Genomic DNA, 16,127 nt, shown 5'->3' with positions numbered 1-16,127 from the left:
TTCGTCGCGCTAAGCCTAAGCGGGGTATTTTGCCAATTTATTTTTCTTTCGGTTATTATTCGTGCATTTAATTCAATAGTTGTTAATTTATTAATTTGGTAATCCCTCCTGGGTGTTTCTACCCAGGATGGACGCATTCAAAAGATCGGTTTTTATTGATTTTAAACGAAATCTACCAAGTTTTGAAGTTGTGTCTACGGCGGTGATTGCGAACTTTGGTCTGGATTGTGCTTCTGCTTTAGTTGTCTGTGATGAGGGTGGTTACATTCTCACCTTGAAGACTTTGGCCGATGTCGAGGGCGTTATAGATTCGGGCTTGGATATTGATGGTGAGATATATGAAATTTCAAGCGTTTCTGCGAAGACTGTGACTGTCGCCTTTTCGGACTTACCTGAGTTTGTGACTGATGAAGCCGTTTTATCCAAATTAACGTCGCTTGGCTGTGAAATCAAGGGTCCGCTTGTTTGGCATAAAAAGGCATCATTCTATTGCGGACTTCGTACCGTTCGTGTTACCTTACCTGAGAGTCTGTCATCATTACCATATCGCTTACGAGTTGCCGATGCTGTTGGTCGAGAGAAGTTTTACGCTGTCCGACATGATTCTCAGTTGAAAATTTGTAATAAGTGTTATTCTCCTGACCATATTTATCGCCATTGTCCTGATTTCAAGTGCTTTAAGTGCCAGAAGCAGGGACATGTTGTTCGGGAGTGTCCTCTATGGCCCCGGATGGCATCCCGCGATTTAGAAGCGGCGTCGGGCGGTGGTGGTGACGGTGAAGTGATGGTCGTCGATCCTGCCTCAGTCGCTATTCCTCAAGGTTCTCCGGTCCGGGCCGGTAGTGGTGAATCTTCCATCGTCGATGCCGGTGTCAAGTCTGATCCGCGTCGGAGTGCTAAGCATTCGCTGTCGTCAAGCGATGGCGATGTCGGTAAGAAGCTGTCTTCTTCTTCTGGCTCTGCTACGAAAGTTCAAAGGGTTCCCGTTGCTATGCGTCTGCTCCCTTTCAAGGGTCATCGCCGGCCTGAGTGGTGGCCTAAGGAGGTTGCTTGGCCGCCATCTTCAGAGAACGAATATTTTGCTCGGGTGTGTCGGTATCAGGGTCAGCCTGTTACCAGTCCTCTGTATAAGGACTTTGTGATCCCGGATGATTACGGTTTCAACGTATAAGTTACAAATTAATGGTGATGGATTTTCTTAATGTTTTGCGGCCTTTTCTGTGTTCTGTCGGTTCTAAGCCTTTGCTTCTCATTTTCAATAAGGAGTTTTTTTTTTCGTTAATTTATTTCTTCTTAATCGTCTTTAATGCTGTTTATTATCTAATTTAGCCTATTTTTGTTCATGAATTCTTTCTACAACATGTACTGCCTAATAGTGTTTGATACGTTGCTTAATTTTTTTATTTCTCACTATTGTTTAATCAATATTATCTAATCGTTTTTCTTTCTTTATCGCTGTTCATTTTCGCGACCGATTTTTCAAATGTTACTTCGTATTTTTTTCTTGTTCTATTATCTTGTTGCATTTCGCTTTTTGTACCATACACGCGTCGTGTATTTTTTTAATGATATAATTAAAAAAAAAAAAAAAAATGGCGCTGGTTTAAGGCACCAGTCTCTTCAGGGGCGCGGGTTCAAATCCCGCCGCTGTCATAATTCGATTTTGCCAGAGGTATGTTTTTAGGGGCATAGGAAAACCTTTTTACAGCATTTAGACGATATTTTGGTTAATAAAAATTCACATAAGGGCAACGTGGCCGAGTGGTCTATGGCGCTGGTTTTAGGCACCAGTCTCTTCGGGTGCGCGGGTTCGAATCCCTCCACTGTCATAATTCGATTTTGCCAGAGGTATGTTTTAAGGGGCATGGGAAAACCATTTTACAGCATTTAGACGATATTAAAATTAATAATAAACCACACGAAGGCAGTGTGGCCGCGTGTTCTATGGCGCTGGTTTTAGGCACCAGTCTCTTCGGGGGCGCGGGTTCGAATCCAGCTGCTGTCATTATTCAATTTTGCCAGAGGTATAATTTAAGGGCCATGGGAAAACCTTTTTACAGCATTAAGACGATATTTAAATTAATAATAATCCATACGAAGGCAGTGTAGCCGAGTGGTGTATGGCGCTGGTTTTAAACACCAGTCTCTTCGGGGGCGCGGGTTCGAATCCCACCGCTGTCAGTATTCAATTTTGCCAGAGCTATGTTTTTAGGGGCATGGGAAAACTTTTTTACAGCATTTAGATGATATTTTAGTTAATATTACTGCACACAAAGGCAGCGTGGCCGAGTGGTCTATTGCGCTGGTTTTAGGCACCAGTCTCTTCGGGGGCGCGGGTTCGAATCCCTCCACTGTCATAATTCGATTTTGCCAGACTTATGTTTTTAGGGGCATGAGAAAACCTTTTTATAACATTATGACGATATTTTAGTTAATAGTAATACACACGAAGGCAGTGTGGCCGAGTGGTCTATGGCACAGGTTTTAGGCACTAGTCTCTTCGGGGGCGCGGGTTCGAATCCCGCCGCTGTCATAATTCGATTTTGCCAGAGGTATGTTTTTAGGGGCATAGGAAAACCTTTTTACAGCATTTAGACGATATTTTGGTTAATAAAAATTCACATAAGGGCAACGTGGCCGAGTGGTCTATGGCGCTGGTTTTAGGCACCAGTCTCTTCGGGTGCGCGGGTTCGAATCCCTCCACTGTCATAATTCGATTTTGCCAGAGGTATGTTTTAAGGGGCATGGGAAAACCATTTTACAGCATTTAGACGATATTAAAATTAATAATAAACCACACGAAGGCAGTGTGGCCGCGTGTTCTATGGCGCTGGTTTTAGGCACCAGTCTCTTCGGGGGCGCGGGTTCGAATCCAGCTGCTGTCATTATTCAATTTTGCCAGAGGTATAATTTAAGGGCCATGGGAAAACCTTTTTACAGCATTAAGACGATATTTAAATTAATAATAATCCATACGAAGGCAGTGTAGCCGAGTGGTGTATGGCGCTGGTTTTAAACACCAGTCTCTTCGGGGGCGCGGGTTCGAATCCCACCGCTGTCAGTATTCAATTTTGCCAGAGCTATGTTTTTAGGGGCATGGGAAAACTTTTTTACAGCATTTAGATGATATTTTAGTTAATATTACTGCACACAAAGGCAGCGTGGCCGAGTGGTCTATTGCGCTGGTTTTAGGCACCAGTCTCTTCGGGGGCGCGGGTTCGAATCCCTCCACTGTCATAATTCGATTTTGCCAGACTTATGTTTTTAGGGGCATGAGAAAACCTTTTTATAACATTATGACGATATTTTAGTTAATAGTAATACACACGAAGGCAGTGTGGCCGAGTGGTCTATGGCACAGGTTTTAGGCACTAGTCTCTTCGGGGGCGCGGGTTCGAATCCCTCCACAGTCATAATTCGATTTTGCCAGACTTATGTTTTTAGGGGCATGAGAAAACCTTTTTATAACATTATGACGATATTTTAGTTAATAGTAATACACACGAAGGCAGTGTGGCCGCGTGTTCTATGGCGCTGGTTTTAGGCACCAGTCTCTTCAGGGGCGCGGGTTCGAATCCCGCCGCTGTCATAATTCGATTTTGCCAGAGGTAATGTTTTAGGGGCATAGGAAAACCTTTTTACAGCATTTAGACGATATTTTAGATAATAGAACTCCACATGAAGGCAGCGTGGCTGAGTGGTCTATGGCGCTGGTTTTAGGCACCAGTCTCTTCGGGGGCGCGGGTTCGAATCCCTCCACTGTCATAATTCGATTTTGCCAGACTTATGTTTTTAGGGGCATGAGAAAACCTTTTTATAACATTAAGACGATATTTTAGTTAATAGTAATCCACACGAAGGCAGTGTGGCCGAGTGGTCTATGGCGCTGGTTTAAGGCACCAGTCTCTTCAGGGGCGCGGGTTCGAATCCCGCCGCTGTCATAATTCGATTTTGCCAGAGGTATGTTTTTAGGGGCATAGGAAAACCTTTTTACAGCATTTAGACGATATTTTGGTTAATAAAAATTTACATAAAGGCAACGTGGCCGAGTGGTCTATGGCGCTGGTTTTAGGCACCAGTCTCTTCGGGGGCGCGGGTTCGAATCCCGCCGCTGTCATAATTCGATTTTGCCAGAGGTATGTTTTAAGGGGCATGGGAAAACCATTTTACAGCATTTAGACGATATTTTAGTTAATAGCAATCCACACGAAGGCAGTGTGGCCGAGTGGTCTATGGCGCTGGTTTTAGGCACCAGTCAGTTCGGGGACGCGGGTTCGAATACCGCCGCTGTCATAATTCAATTTCCCAGACTTATGTTTTTAGGGGCATGGGAAAACCATTTTACAGCATTTAGACGATATTTTAGTTAATAATAAGCTACCCGGAGGCAGTGTGGCCGAGTGGTCTATGGCGCTGGTTTTAGGCACCAGTCTCTTCGGGGGCGCGGGTTCGAATCCCGCCGCTGTCAGTATTCAATTTTGCCAAAGCTATGTTTTTAGGGGCATGGGAAAAAATTTTTACAGCATTTAGATGATATTTTAGTTAATAGTACTACACACAAAGGCAGCGTGGCCGAGTGGTCTATGGTGCTGGTTTTAGGCACCAGTCTCTTCGCGGGCGCGGGTTCGAATCCCGCCGCTGTCAGTATTCAATTTTGCCAAAGCTATGTTTTTAGGGGCATGGGAAAAAATTTTTACAGCATTTAGATGATATTTTAGTTAATAGTACTACACACAAAGGCAGTGTGGCCGAGTGGTCTATGGCGCTGGTTTAAGGCACCAGTCTCTTCAGGGGCGCGGGTTCGAATCCCGCCTCTGTCATAATTCGATTTTGCCAGAGGTAATGTTTTAGGGGCATAGGAAAACCTTTTTACAGCATTTAGACGATATTTTAGATAATAGAAATCCACATGAAGGCAGCGTGGCTGAGTGGTCTATGGCGCTGGTTTTAGGCACCAGTCTCTTCGGGGGCGCGGTAATAGTATTAATAATAATGTTAATTCTCCCTTTATCTCTTTTGCTTATAGGTGCCCTAAAATTTAGTTTTGAATTAAATAAATCATTAGGTTACCTATATTTTGCTTTCAAAGCAAATTGCTTAATTTAGCTAAATGACTAGTTTAGTCTATTATCTTGAATCATTATAGCTAGTGGTCTTAATAAGAAGTAGGTGAAGTATCTAATTGTAAAAACTTGTCCTAAGTTGAGGTAAGGTTCCTCGATAGGGGAGGCACCAATTCATGTTAATAGCATAATTAAGGTAATAAAGCTCCAGAATATAAATTGAATATGATGAAAAATTGACTGTGTATCCCCCCCCTCTCTCTTTGTATTAAACTGTGAATTATTTTAACATAAGCATACTATCTCAAAAAATTAAAAGTAAATTATTATAATAAGTAACGATATGACGTTATGATAAATTCAGACCACGGGAAATCTAGAGTGTATACTTCAGTTTGATAGTACCCACTTTAGAAATTAACTTAGGGCTACCTTAAGCAGTGTTGTCATGCGGCAGCGCAATTTAAATGGACCCTTTACTTATCAATGATATAATTATTTATTTATCAAAATTATTAAAATACCCCCATTTGACCTTTTACTATTTTATGAGCTTTAAAAATAAAATAGTAAAAAGTCAAATGGAGAATAATTATATAGTTTTTACTGGGAGGATAGATTTGTTAATTCGTTAAATTTAATATCTATATTAATATTAAGTATAGCAATAGACTCTTAATATAATAGTATTAATAATAATGTTAATTCTCCCTTTATCTCTTTTGCTTATAGGTGCCCTAAAATTTAGTTTTGAATTAAATAAATCATTAGGTTACCTATATTTTGCTTTCAAAGCAAATTGCTTAATTTAGCTAAATGACTAGTTTAGTCTATTATCTTGAATCATTATAGCTAGTGGTCTTAATAAGAAGTAGGTGAAGTATCTAATTGTAAAAACTTGTCCTAAGTTGAGGTAAGGTTCCTCGATAGGGGAGGCACCAATTCATGTTAATAGCATAATTAAGGTAATAAAGCTCCAGAATATAAATTGAATATGATGAAAAATTGACTGTGTATCCCCCCCCTCTCTCTTTGTATTAAACTGTGAATTATTTTAACATAAGCATACTATCTCAAAAAATTAAAAGTAAATTATTATAATAAGTAACGATATGACGTTATGATAAATTCAGACCACGGGAAATCTAGAGTGTATACTTCAGTTTGATAGTACCCACTTTAGAAATTAACTTAGGGCTACCTTAAGCAGTGTTGTCATGCGGCAGCGCAATTTAAATGGACCCTTTACTTATCAATGATATAATTATTTATCAAAATTATTAAAATACCCCCATTTGACCTTTTACTATTTTATGAGCTTTAAAAATAAAATAGTAAAAAGTCAAATGGAGAATAATTATATAGTTTTTACTGGGAGGATAGATTTGTTAATTCGTTAAATTTAATATCTATATTAATATTAAGTATAGCAATAGACTCTTAATATAATAGTATTAATAATAATGTTAATTCTCCCTTTATCTCTTTTGCTTATAGGTGCCCTAAAATTTAGTTTTGAATTAAATAAATCATTAGGTTACCTATATTTTGCTTTCAAAGCAAATTGCTTAATTTAGCTAAATGACTAGTTTAGTCTATTATCTTGAATCATTATAGCTAGTGGTCTTAATAAGAAGTAGGTGAAGTATCTAATTGTAAAAACTTGTCCTAAGTTGAGGTAAGGTTCCTCGATAGGGGAGGCACCAATTCATGTTAATAGCGTAATTAAGGTAATAAAGCTCCAGAATATAAATTGGTTAAATGGGTAGAATTGAAGCCCCTGAAAGTTTCTTTTGCTTAGGGGTAGTGTTAATAAAATTAAGATTGAAGAGATTAAAGCAAGGACACCTCCTAACTTATTTGGGATTGAACGTAAAATAGCATATGCAAATAAGAAATATCATTCAGGTTGGATATGCGGTGGTGTTACAAGAGGATTAGCTTGGTTAAAGTTTTCAGGGTCATTGAAGAAATTTGGGTCAATAAGGATAATTATAATAAAAATTGATAGTGTGATTGTATAGCCTAAAATATCTTTAATTGAAAAATAAGGGTGGAAAGGAATTTTATCTAAATTTCTATTTAACCCTAATGGGTTATTGGACCCTTTTTGGTGGAGAAAAACAATATGGATAAAAATTAGTGCAGTTAGGATGAAAGGTAGTAAAAAATGTAAGGTAAAAAATCGTGTTAATGTGGCGTTATCAATTGAAAATCCTCCTCAAATTCAGATTACTAGATTGGGACCAATATAAGGAATTGCTGAGAATAGGTTTGTGATAACTGTTGCTCCTCAAAAAGATATTTGTCCTCATGGTAGTACGTAACCAAGGAATGCTGTTGCTATTAGTAGAAGAAGAATTATAACTCCTGTTACTCATGTAGTTAAGTTTTTGTAGGATGCATAGTAAATCCCTCGTGCAATATGGATATAAATACATACAAAAAATATTCTCGCGCCGTTAGCGTGAGAAAAACGGAAAAGTCAGCCATAGTTAACATCTCGTATGATATGGGAGATGGAGTTGAAAGCTATATTAGTATCGGGGGTGTAGTGTATGGCAAGGAAAATGCCTGTGATTACTTGAATAGTTAAACAAAGGATAAGGAGTGACCCAAAATTTCATCAATAAGAAATGTTAGAAGGGGCTGGTAAATCGATTAATGCTGAATTTAAAATTTTTAGAATGGGATGTGTTTTACGTATAGGTGCTGTCTTTCAAATTAGTGAAGAATCTAGATTATGTCTGCTTTATCAAAGCAGCCCTTTAATTTTAAGGTACTTCTCTTTAATATTCTGTTTGTGGTTAATGGTTCTCTAGAAAATTGAGCGAAGTGGACCACTTGTTTGTGTTGTGATTTTTACGATTGTAATTAGAGTGATAAGAAGATATATTATGATAATTGTTATTCATGCAAGCTGTAATATTAGGGAGTTGATTTTAATTATTGTGATTGTATTTAAAGGGAGAGAATTATGGAATAGTGAAATAGAGGGGGTTAGTAGAAGTGTCCCTACCAATAGATTTTTGTTTTGAGTAGTCGAGATAGGTTCGTTTGGTGAAAGAGAAGCTATGTATAAAAATAAAATAATTAAGCCCCCTAATAGTACTAAGATAATAATGTAACTGATAAGACTTATTTTAGTTAAAAAAAATGTCTTAATTGCTAAACTTACGGTAATAAGAATTAACGCCACAATTAGTGTAATAGGGTGGTTTGAAAACGTAATTAATAGTAGGGTAAAGGTGATAAGGAGGGTAATTAAAACCAGAAAATAGTTAATTTATAATATCAGTTTTGGGGATTGAAGTAATTTTAGATTTTTCTGAGTTTAGCTAAAGGGTCAATTTCCTATTTTGGTTTACAATACCAGTGTTTTTAATAAACTACTAAAGCAGAATTATGGAAAATCTCAATTTTTTTGTTTACTTAGTTTTTATGGGGGGTTTTATAAGTTTAGTTTTAAGCCGCTCCCACCTGTTATCCATAATTTTAAGATTAGAATTTCTAATATTAAGTGGTTATCTTCTAGTCGTTAATAGAGTTGGTTATATACTGTTAGATAGTTTAGTTCTTTTTTTGTATCTTTTTGTTGTTGTTTGTGAAGGCTGTCTGGGTTTAGGTATTTTGATTAGTCTTGTAAAAGGGTTTGGGGGGGAGATATTTAGTATAATGAATTTGTTACAGTGTTAAGGATTTTTTTATGTAGTTTGTTTTTGACCTTCTTTCTGGGTTTGTTAGAGTTTCCTCTTATTGTAGCTTATCTTTTATTTTTAATGGTGTGTATAGTTTCCGTGTATCCTTCGGGGGAATGGGGTTCTTTTAGAAGATTTTTTGGTTTAGATAGTTTAGGGTATGCTCTTTTGTTCTTAACGGTTTCGATCATAGTAGTAAGTTTATTGAGCTCTTATTCTTTATTGTTAAGGGGTGGTAGTGGTGTGTTTCTTTCCCTAAGTTTTATTCTTATAAATAGTGGAGGGATTAAATTAACTATACAAGTAGTAAAAAAAACATCAAACTGTAATTAGTAAAATAAAACCTAACTGTGAGCCTAAAAAATTATACTGATAACTTTGCATTTTTACTCTTATCTTACCTAAAACTTCATAAACACCCACACCTCCTATTAACTCATTTCAACCTAAATCCCCTAGGACTATCATCCTGCCAATTTTATCCCCTAAAAGTATCCCAGGATAAGAACTAACCCAACTTAAAAATCATATTCCCAATAAAAAATTTATTATCACATTAACAAATTTTGCTAAAAAACTTCTATAAAAGACATTTAAGGCTACTAAAAATAACACCAAAAGAACACAAGTAAAAGTAAAAACTTTCCCCCAAAAAGATAAATAAACACCAGAGACATAATCCAAAGTAAGCCATTGAACTACCCCCCCAAAAATTACACCTAAAAGTCTTATACCCCCAATAGAAAAATTTATAGTACTATCCTCCTTGTAAGCTAATAAATATCCCCCCTGGTAAGCTCTTATACATAAATAGTAAACTAAACGAAATCTATAAATTACCGTCATAAAAATACCAAAAAAAAGCCAAAAACAATAAAGAAATTTTTAGACCCTATAAGATATAACTCAATAATTAAATCTTTGGAGTAAAACCCACAGGAAAAAGGAACCCCACACAATCTTAAAAAACTTACTAGGAGCCCCAAGCCTACAAGAGGGGAACTCTGTATTAATCCCCCCAAACCCCGAATATCCTGGTAACCAAATATACTATGAATAACAAAACCAGCGCATAAGAATAATAAGGCCTTAAAAATAGCATGGATCAAAAGATGAAAGTAAGCTATTTCTCAGAGGCCTAAAGAAAATGTAAACACTATCAACCCTAATTGACTCAAAGTAGATAAAGCAATAACTTTCCTAAAATCTATTTCCACACAAGCACCTATACCACCCATAATGAGAGTTAATAAAGAAATAACCATTAAAACCCCCTTTAACTCTAAACCTAAAAGGCCCTCAGAACGAAGAAGTAAAAAGACACCTGCAGTCACTAAAGTAGAAGAATGCACTAGAGCAGAAACAGGAGTAGGAGCTGCTATAGCAGCTGGTAACCAACAAGAGAAAGGTAACTGTGCTCTCCTAGTTATAGCCCCTAAAATAATTAAAGCTCCAACTATACTTAAGTTTCTACCCAAATCCTCTAGAGAAAATCAAATAAAATTTCATCTCCCTCTCGAAGCCAAAAAAGAAATACCTAATAAAATACCCACATCCCCAATACGATTCATTAAAACAGTGATTATGCCAGAATTATAAACCTTAATATTAGGATAAAAAATTACTAAACAATAAGAAATTAAACCAAGACCATCCCACCCTAGTAACAAAGATACTAAATTAGGACTTAAAACAAATAAACCCATACTCAAAACGAATAAAACGACCAAATAAGAAAATCGCCTAAAATTTAAGTCAGTCCCTATATAACTTCTTCTATAAAAAAGTACAAATCTTCTAATAATCAACACCACAGAAAAAAAAATAAACCTAGTCAATCAAACAAAAGTATAAAACTCATTCTAACACCCCCTTCATAAAGAGAATACTCTAAAACAAAACTTTGGCCTTTTATTAATAAATTTAATCCAAAAAACAATACCCCTACGAAACACACTCTTAATAGTATAAATCAAAATTTAAAAATATTCACTACCTAAAAATTGTATATTATCTCCAATACCACAAATTGATATTTTTCTTAAACTATTTAAGGCTAAAAAAAATCTAACTTCAAAACAAAGAATAGAAGGGGGATAATATGTGCTAGAATGATAAAACTTTCTCGCAAATTAAAACAACTATAAAATCTATAACTACACAATAAAGGCCCATGTTGAACTAAGAAAAAAAATATAAGGAGTATGCAGCACCTAAAAAAAATATTAGCCCTAAAGGAACTGCGTATAATCTTTCAACACCCAAAATCCCAAAAGATAAAATTAATTCCCCTACCAGATTCAAAAAGGGGGGAGCAGCCATATTTCTTACACTTAAAAGAAACCAAAATAACCCCATAAAAGGGTTTACTAACAATATCCCACGAATTAATATAAGACTACGAGAATGCAGACGCTCATAAACCATATTAATTAAGCTAAATAACCCAGAAGATGTAAACCCATGGGCAATCATCATAATAACCCCCCCATTATAACCGTATACTCTTATACTAAAAACACCACCTAAAAATATTATTATATGCCCGACAGAAGAATATGCTACAAGGGACTTTAAGTCCCCCTGTGATAAACAAATAACTCTAGACAAAACACCACCCACAACAGAAAAACTTACTACTAAATCTAGTCAACTTTTAAGAGTATTCACAAAAAAGGGTAAAAATCGAATAAGTCCATAACCCCCTAATTTCAGTATTACACCAGCTAATACTATAGAACCAAAAACAGGTGCTTCTACATGAGCTTTAGGGAGCCACAAATGCACCATATACACAGGCAACTTAACCAAAAAAGCAAAAAAAATTAGAGGAAACATAATTAAGTCAAAGTCACAATTAATGTAGTACAAATAACTATAGGCTAAACTCCCCACATCTAACCCAATTAATAAAATCCCAACTAACAACGGTAAAGAGCCAAAAATAGTATAAAATAACATATAAAGACCAGCACCGACCCTCTCAGGTTGTGCACCATACCCAACAACAATAACTAAAAGAGGGACCAAAGACACTTCAAAAAAAATATAAAAGAGCATTAAATTATTCACACTAAATCTTAAAAATAAAAAATTTATAAGAATAAAACTTAGGGAAAGAAACACACCACTACCACCCCTTAACAATAAAGAATAAGAGCTCAATAAACTTACTACTATGATCGAAACCGTTAAGAACAAAAGAGCATACCCTAAACTATCTAAACCAAAAAATCTTCTAAAAGAACCCCATTCCCCCGAAGGATACACGGAAACTATACACACCATTAAAAATAAAAGATAAGCTACAATAAGAGGAAACTCTAACAAACCCAGAAAGAAGGTCAAAAACAAACTACATAAAAAAATCCTTAACACTGTAACAAATTCATTATACTAAATATCTCCCCCCCAAACCCTTTTACAAGACTAATCAAAATACCTAAACCCAGACAGCCTTCACAAACAACAACAAAAAGATACAAAAAAAGAACTAAACTATCTAACAGTATATAACCAACTCTATTAACGACTAGAAGATAACCACTTAATATTAGAAATTCTAATCTTAAAATTATGGATAACAGGTGGGAGCGGCTTAAAACTAAACTTATAAAACCCCCCATAAAAACTAAGTAAACAAAAAAATTGAGATTTTCCATAATTCTGCTTTAGTAGTTTATTAAAAACACTGGTATTGTAAACCAAAATAGGAAATTGACCCTTTAGCTAAACTCAGAAAAATCTAAAATTACTTCAATCCCCAAAACTGATATTATAAATTAACTATTTTCTGGTTTTAATTACCCTCCTTATCACCTTTACCCTACTATTAATTACGTTTTCAAACCACCCTATTACACTAATTGTGGCGTTAATTCTTATTACCGTAAGTTTAGCAATTAAGACATTTTTTTTAACTAAAATAAGTCTTATCAGTTACATTATTATCTTAGTACTATTAGGGGGCTTAATTATTTTATTTTTATACATAGCTTCTCTTTCACCAAACGAACCTATCTCGACTACTCAAAACAAAAATCTATTGGTAGGGACACTTCTACTAACCCCCTCTATTTCACTATTCCATAATTCTCTCCCTTTAAATACAATCACAATAATTAAAATCAACTCCCTAATATTACAGCTTGCATGAATAACAATTATCATAATATATCTTCTTATCACTCTAATTACAATCGTAAAAATCACAACACAAACAAGTGGTCCACTTCGCTCAATTTTCTAGAGAACCATTAACCACAAACAGAATATTAAAGAGAAGTACCTTAAAATTAAAGGGCTGCTTTGATAAAGCAGACATAATCTAGATTCTTCACTAATTTGAAAGACAGCACCTATACGTAAAACACATCCCATTCTAAAAATTTTAAATTCAGCATTAATCGATTTACCAGCCCCTTCTAACATTTCTTATTGATGAAATTTTGGGTCACTCCTTATCCTTTGTTTAACTATTCAAGTAATCACAGGCATTTTCCTTGCCATACACTACACCCCCGATACTAATATAGCTTTCAACTCCATCTCCCATATCATACGAGATGTTAACTATGGCTGACTTTTCCGTTTTTCTCACGCTAACGGCGCGAGAATATTTTTTGTATGTATTTATATCCATATTGCACGAGGGATTTACTATGCATCCTACAAAAACTTAACTACATGAGTAACAGGAGTTATAATTCTTCTTCTACTAATAGCAACAGCATTCCTTGGTTACGTACTACCATGAGGACAAATATCTTTTTGAGGAGCAACAGTTATCACAAACCTATTCTCAGCAATTCCTTATATTGGTCCCAATCTAGTAATCTGAATTTGAGGAGGATTTTCAATTGATAACGCCACATTAACACGATTTTTTACCTTACATTTTTTACTACCTTTCATCCTAACTGCACTAATTTTTATCCATATTGTTTTTCTCCACCAAAAAGGGTCCAATAACCCATTAGGGTTAAATAGAAATTTAGATAAAATTCCTTTCCACCCTTATTTTTCAATTAAAGATATTTTAGGCTATACAATCACACTATCAATTTTTATTATAATTATCCTTATTGACCCAAATTTCTTCAATGACCCTGAAAACTTTAACCAAGCTAATCCTCTTGTAACACCACCGCATATCCAACCTGAATGATATTTCTTATTTGCATATGCTATTTTACGTTCAATCCCAAATAAGTTAGGAGGTGTCCTTGCTTTAATCTCTTCAATCTTAATTTTATTAACACTACCCCTAAGCAAAAGAAACTTTCAGGGGCTTCAATTCTACCCATTTAACCAATTTATATTCTGGAGCTTTATTACCTTAATTATGCTATTAACATGAATTGGTGCCTCCCCTATCGAGGAACCTTACCTCAACTTAGGACAAGTTTTTACAATTAGATACTTCACCTACTTCTTATTAAGACCACTAGCTATAATGATTCAAGATAATAGACTAAACTAGTCATTTAGCTAAATTAAGCAATTTGCTTTGAAAGCAAAATATAGGTAACCTAATGATTTATTTAATTCAAAACTAAATTTTAGGGCACCTATAAGCAAAAGAGATAAAGGGAGAATTAACATTATTATTAATACTATTATATTAAGAGTCTATTGCTATACTTAATATTAATATAGATATTAAATTTAACGAATTAACAAATCTATCCTCCCAGTAAAAACTATATAATTATTCTCCATTTGACTTTTTACTATTTTATTTTTAAAGCTCATAAAATAGTAAAAGGTCAAATGGGGGTATTTTAATAATTTTGATAAATAATTATATCATTGATAAGTAAAGGGTCCATTTAAATTGCGCTGCCGCATGACAACACTGCTTAAGGTAGCCCTAAGTTAATTTCTAAAGTGGGTACTATCAAACTGAAGTATACACTCTAGATTTCCCGTGGTCTGAATTTATCATAACGTCATATCGTTACTTATTATAATAATTTACTTTTAATTTTTTGAGATAGTATGCTTATGTTAAAATAATTCACAGTTTAATACAAAGAGAGAGGGGGGGATACACAGTCAATTTTTCATCATATTCAATTTATATTCTGGAGCTTTATTACCTTAATTATGCTATTAACATGAATTGGTGCCTCCCCTATCGAGGAACCTTACCTCAACTTAGGACAAGTTTTTACAATTAGATACTTCACCTACTTCTTATTAAGACCACTAGCTATAATGATTCAAGATAATAGACTAAACTAGTCATTTAGCTAAATTAAGCAATTTGCTTTGAAAGCAAAATATAGGTAACCTAATGATTTATTTAATTCAAAACTAAATTTTAGGGCACCTATAAGCAAAAGAGATAAAGGGAGAATTAACATTATTATTAATACTATTATATTAAGAGTCTATTGCTATACTTAATATTAATATAGATATTAAATTTAACGAATTAACAAATCTATCCTCCCAGTAAAAACTATATAATTATTCTCCATTTGACTTTTTACTATTTTATTTTTAAAGCTCATAAAATAGTAAAAGGTCAAATGGGGGTATTTTAATAATTTTGATAAATAATTATATCATTGATAAGTAAAGGGTCCATTTAAATTGCGCTGCCGCATGACAACACTGCTTAAGGTAGCCCTAAGTTAATTTCTAAAGTGGGTACTATCAAACTGAAGTATACACTCTAGATTTCCCGTGGTCTGAATTTATCATAACGTCATATCGTTACTTATTATAATAATTTACTTTTAATTTTTTGAGATAGTATGCTTATGTTAAAATAATTCACAGTTTAATACAAAGAGAGAGGGGGGGGATACACAGTCAATTTTTCATCATATTCAATTTATATTCTGGAGCTTTATTACCTTAATTATGCTATTAACATGAATTGGTGCCTCCCCTATCGAGGAACCTTACCTCAACTTAGGACAAGTTTTTACAATTAGATACTTCACCTACTTCTTATTAAGACCACTAGCTATAATGATTCAAGATAATAGACTAAACTAGTCATTTAGCTAAATTAAGCAATTTGCTTTGAAAGCAAAATATAGGTAACCTAATGATTTATTTAATTCAAAACTAAATTTTAGGGCACCTATAAGCAAAAGAGATAAAGGGAGAATTAACATTATTATTAATACTATTATATTAAGAGTCTATTGCTATACTTAATATTAATATAGATATTAAATTTAACGAATTAACAAATCTATCCTCCCAGTAAAAACTATATAATTATTCTCCATTTGACTTTTTACTATTTTATTTTTAAAGCTCATAAAATAGTAAAAGGTCAAATGGGGGTATTTTAATAATTTTGATAAATAATTATATCATTGATAAGTAAAGGGTCCATTTAAAT

At 34.6% G+C, this 16,127-nt stretch overlaps 5 non-coding genes across 5 annotated transcripts; all 5 read left to right on the top strand.

Annotated features, from left to right (window-relative positions):
* Positions 1–3,859: 3,859 nt before the first annotated feature.
* On the top strand, positions 3,860–3,941 carry TRNAL-AAG (transfer RNA leucine (anticodon AAG)). The gene has a single exon. It is a non-coding gene; the product is annotated as a tRNA-Leu (tRNA).
* Positions 3,942–4,035: 94 nt separating this feature from the next.
* On the top strand, positions 4,036–4,117 carry TRNAL-UAG (transfer RNA leucine (anticodon UAG)). Its single transcript has one exon. It is a non-coding gene; the product is annotated as a tRNA-Leu (tRNA).
* Positions 4,118–4,386: 269 nt separating this feature from the next.
* Positions 4,387–4,468, top strand: TRNAL-UAG (transfer RNA leucine (anticodon UAG)). The gene has a single exon. It is a non-coding gene; the product is annotated as a tRNA-Leu (tRNA).
* Positions 4,469–4,562: 94 nt separating this feature from the next.
* On the top strand, positions 4,563–4,644 carry TRNAL-UAG (transfer RNA leucine (anticodon UAG)). Its single transcript has one exon. It is a non-coding gene; the product is annotated as a tRNA-Leu (tRNA).
* Positions 4,645–4,738: 94 nt separating this feature from the next.
* TRNAL-AAG (transfer RNA leucine (anticodon AAG)) lies at positions 4,739–4,820 on the top strand. The gene has a single exon. It is a non-coding gene; the product is annotated as a tRNA-Leu (tRNA).
* Positions 4,821–16,127: the final 11,307 nt, after the last annotated feature.

The sequence above is a fragment of the Leiobunum rupestre genome, chromosome 2, assembly GCF_980474605.1.
Source record: "Leiobunum rupestre chromosome 2, qqLeiRupe1.1.hap1, whole genome shotgun sequence".
Taxonomy (NCBI): domain Eukaryota; kingdom Metazoa; phylum Arthropoda; class Arachnida; order Opiliones; family Sclerosomatidae; genus Leiobunum; species Leiobunum rupestre.
Note: the sequence above shows the minus strand (reverse complement) of the source record. Positions and strands in the feature narration are given on the sequence as shown.